Here is a 4,584-nt window from a genome sequence, read left to right as displayed (position 1 = left end):
ATCGCTCAAGACTTCGATCAATGAACAGATTGTCTTGCCGTTTACTGGGGAAATGGTGGCTGGCTAGGGTTAGGGGGAAAAGAACCTGAACCACAAGGAACCAGCCCTTACTCATCATGGGGGCTACGGGACGGTCCCGTGGACCTCTTGCCTAACCCTCTAACGAGGAGGCCCGCCCTTTGCCAGCCTCTCCAAGAAGGTTATCCCTTACGGGAATCGAACCCGTTTCTTCGACATGAAAAGACGATGTCCTAACCACTAGACGAAAGGGACTTGGCAGGAATGAAATTGCTTGACTTGGCTTTATCATTTTATAACCGAAACCAGACGTGCTTAAACTAACTCTACACCCAGCCAAATGCTTATGGCAAAAGGTTGAAGACCTACGGTCTGTAGTATCTCCTCTCAATCCCTTTGGGTTAACCATTTTCGTATATGAGAGACATAGCCTTTACAATACAACTCCATATACGAAATTTCCGGTTTCAAAATGCCTAGATGACTCGACTCAAAGGGCCATGTCTTCAATTTAAAGTTACAATGCTTGTTTGATTCGTGGACAGAGTTATGCCATAAGAAGCCGCCTTAGCGCAAAGAAAGATCGTGAAAAAAAGACAAAATGCCCAGTTAGGCAATAATCGAGGTGACAGGATTCGAACCTATGGCCCTCTGTACCCAAAACAGATGCGCTACCAGACTGCGCTACACCTCGTGGGCCATCCCCAGTAATGGTTGAGAGTTGGCTATAGCAATCAATTAGCGCTTGGTACCTGATCTTTTCTCACTCAATCTCAGGGACGAAGGGGGCAGCCTTTCCTTTGGCTGCCGGCTACTAGAAAGAAAGTCTTATGTCTTTGTTGCATGGCTGCTTAAATAAAGCAAAGGGTCTTCGCTTCAAATAGTTAACGTCTTACAGGTCATGAGGCGGTTCCCCTTAAAAGGAAAGTATTTGAATGTATATGGGACTAAACTAAATTCCTTGCATCTCCCTTCGGTAGCTCAGCAGCTGTTAACTGATTGGCCTACGGTTTCAATCTTACCTGCCTTGGCATAGAGGAAGCTTTAAAAGACCCCGCCGTATCCTCTATAATTCCTGTTTCTAAAGGTGCTGATAGCTTGGAAGGCGCGTCTGATTGTTTGCTTTGACGTTTTTTCTTCACTTTACCCTTTCATGAATACATTTTATGCATAACCTTTTTGTTTTTTTTCTTTGCTTTCAAAGCTCACTTGGTGAAAAAGGTAAACACGACAGACTTAAAATCTGTTCCGTTTCAAGGGTTATCGGTTCGAGTCCGATAGTGAGCATACCTGTTAACCTCGGTGGAATTGGTAAACGCGACATACTTTTTTTGAATCTGCTCTAGGTTATCGGTTCGAATCTGATAGCAGGTACAGACGTGTTTGAATTGATTTTAAGCCTCTAAAGCTGAAGGGGCGGGGAGCTAGCCCCGAGGGCGGGTATAACTCAATGGGTCAGAGTGTCAGATTGTGAATTTGAAAACACGGGTTCGAATCCCGTTACTCGCCAAAGACACGTCGTCCCAAGCAAAACAAAAGTAAATGGCGATTTTGAGTCGCGTGTGAATTCGTGCAACTCGATGATATGAAGCACGTCTGTTTAGGGTCGATTCGGAGAGAATCTGTTCCGTCGTCGCACCAATTCAATTGTTCCTGGCCTACTTTGTAAGTGAGGTTACAGACGGCAGGTCATATGGTTTACCTCGTGAGGTTATGGATGACAAGCCATGAAAAGTTTTGGTCCATTTTTGTAAATTGCATGCCTAGGAAATGTGTTTCTTTCCTTTCAAGATCCCCCTTTAGCTGCTGATCCGATCTCAAGCCCCAACTACATTTTCCGATCCAGTAATATGTATGGGTTTATGTATTAAAAGAAACTAACCCTAATCTTGGCTCAAAAAGTCGAAGCGGGAAGTGGCCAAATAAAAGAAGCGTTTGATTTCAGTAAATCCGCAGCCCGGAAGAGAGATTTGAATTGTATTTCCCTTCTCTTAATTTAATGCCAAAGTATACTTCGTATTCAGGAGAGGAAAGCAGAGTGCAACAAGTTTAATAGCGCTCGACCTTTCATGCGATTAGGAAATTCCACGGCAATGGTCCCGCGAATTCAAAAAGTTACCACCAAAATGGCCAGCCCAATTGCGAATTCCACAGCTGCCACTGTTAACACTAGTGAAGCGAGTGATTAACCCATCATATCATCTGAATAGACGGGAAATACCGGAAAGTTCAAATTGACAGCCAATAGCATTGACTCAATTAGCGTCAGCATAATAGTAATATTTCTTCTGTTCAAAAGAATTCCCCGAATACCTGAAAGAGAGAGAATCATGGAAAATGTTAAATATTTAACCAGATCCGTAATAAAATAAGAAGTATTTTTTTGTATTAGTTCTTCTCTTAATAATCATGGCTGTTTTCTTTCAATTTAAGCGAAGTGAAGGAAAGGCAAGTAACCCCATATACCACTATAGCGAAAAGTGACCAAAGCATGATGCAGGTTCAGTTAGAAGAAAAAACCCGCTAGCCCTAAACAAGGGCAGGCAAAGCATTCCCGTAGGTATATGATTTAATGTGTACTTTTCGCATCCTACAGGACTTGAACCTGTGACCTTCAACTTAGAAGGTTGTTGCTCTATCCGACTGAGCTAAGGATGCTGCGCATTACAAACACCTCCAGTAGCCTTACCTTAGTAATTACTACAGAAGAAGAGTCTTCTTTTTGAAATGAACCAGCTATTACTATACTAACATTTAAGATTTATTCATCTAGCCAAAGGTAGAACTAGATTAGAAGAAGAAAAAAAGAAAAACTGTTTGTTTTTTCTATGTTTTTTGTTCATTGCCATAATAGAAAAGAAAAGAGGCAATCTTAGACCATTGATTGCCAAAGACAGCATGTGCCTACAAGATGAAGCGTGAGGAGACACAAACTGGTGGCAAATGCTAGGGTGGAGTTAGTTAAAGTAGCTTTGGCGGCAGCTCCTATTAAGGCAGCAGCTCCATGCCAACTTTGGCTAGCAACAGAGCATCCTTTTTGCATGTCCAAGTCCCTAATAAAATAAATAGGTAGCTGGAGGGAACCTACATACACCCATTGCATTCTAAGGTAGGGTCCCCTGCTATGTACTGTCATGTCACAGTGGGTTCACTTTGCCCTTTTCCACTGCCGAGGTGAAGGGAAAGGAAGGAAGGCAGACCCTCGACCAAACCACACTTTTGTAAGAAAAACTGGGGATGGAGTCAAACCATCATTCCAGGACTGTAAGTCCAACGCATTACTATTATGTTACCTTGTTAAGAGGTAACCTCAATAAAGGCCACGCTACCTAAAAAGAAGGAAAAAAACAACCAAACTACAAAGGCAAGAGTGCGTAATAGCTCACTGATCTGATCAAGCGCGCTTGCGCTGAAGATGAGCGGGACTAAGCGGTCTGTCGAAGCTGTGGCGCAAGAGCAGTAAGGGAAAATACAAATAGAAGCGCCAGTGCAAGCAGGTGTAGACAAAGCTACAACGAGAATCCACGAGAATCTTTGTCTTACCTTTCGACAACGCCATTTTTTATTTAATTTAATCTATTCGCTTTAAAGTTCATTTTAACGAAAACGAGCGAAAATAAATAAACGAATATTTCCAACGCAAAAGCAACGAAAGCTCATAAAGAAACCTTAAATTATTGGCTTACCTAAAGAAGTACTGCAGCCTGTTTAGTTTTTCTCTTTCTCATAACCAATGTTTTTATTATGATTTCATTGAATTTTTTGTTATTTTGGTATATTCACACGGGAATGGAAGAGACCTTGGCAGATCATGTTCACCACGAAGTCATATGAAATTGGATTTTAATTCTCCTTAGAATCTTCCTATTAGTTGCCATCAAAGACTTTTGCTTGTTTTTTGTTCTCTATAATTGAGCGGAAAAGAAAAAACAAATTAAATTATGACACGATCTATACGTATGGAACACTAGATTATTTTTACCCATATTATTTAGAGGTCGAGCATGATAAACTCAATGTTGTGGTATTTTCTGAACCTCACCATAATTATCTGAAACATCCCTATAGGGATGAAATAAATAAACACTGTCTTCTTTAATTCCTGAGAGGTTGGGTCTTCCCCGACCCAATGCGAAACAAAATCTACAGCTGTACCAATAGGGTTATGTCCAAGCACTCGAAGCTAGCTCCGCGGCCAGGTAGCCGAGTCTACAAAAGAGTCTGCATTCGCCGAGTGAACCAATGATTCATGGAAAAGATTATGATTTTGATAGTGAACTTGAAACAACATTTTCATGAAAGGCAAAGGTAGAGGAAGAGAATAAATGCTTTCAAATCACGTTCTCTTTTAAGCATCATTTTAATCCTAAGCGGCCTCGTGTGATGATTGCATTTCCAGCTTAAGTCTTTTGTGCCTCTAGCAAGGTTATGTGCTTGCTTTTGCAGAAAGATAGAGTTTGCATGCCTATCTTACCTTTCACATTGGATGTCTGACGATAACTAAGACATAACGTATAATAACATAACCACTAACGTATTAAATGAGTTAGCTAAGGTGCAAAGATG

At 41.3% G+C, this 4,584-nt stretch overlaps 3 non-coding genes across 3 annotated transcripts; 1 reads left to right on the top strand and 2 right to left on the bottom strand.

The window, feature by feature from the left end:
- Positions 1–638: 638 nt before the first annotated feature.
- On the bottom strand, positions 639–712 carry TRNAP-UGG (transfer RNA proline (anticodon UGG)). The gene has a single exon. It is a non-coding gene; the product is annotated as a tRNA-Pro (tRNA).
- A 742-nt stretch (positions 713–1,454) lies between these two features.
- TRNAH-GUG (transfer RNA histidin (anticodon GUG)) lies at positions 1,455–1,527 on the top strand. The gene has a single exon. It is a non-coding gene; the product is annotated as a tRNA-His (tRNA).
- Positions 1,528–2,602: 1,075 nt separating this feature from the next.
- Positions 2,603–2,676, bottom strand: TRNAR-UCU (transfer RNA arginine (anticodon UCU)). Its single transcript has one exon. It is a non-coding gene; the product is annotated as a tRNA-Arg (tRNA).
- Positions 2,677–4,584: the final 1,908 nt, after the last annotated feature.

This window comes from Adiantum capillus-veneris, chromosome 1 (genome assembly GCF_014529385.1).
Source record: "Adiantum capillus-veneris isolate H3 chromosome 1, ASM1452938v2, whole genome shotgun sequence".
Taxonomy (NCBI): Eukaryota; Viridiplantae; Streptophyta; class Polypodiopsida; order Polypodiales; family Pteridaceae; genus Adiantum; species Adiantum capillus-veneris.
This window is presented reverse-complemented; position numbering and strand designations above follow the sequence as displayed.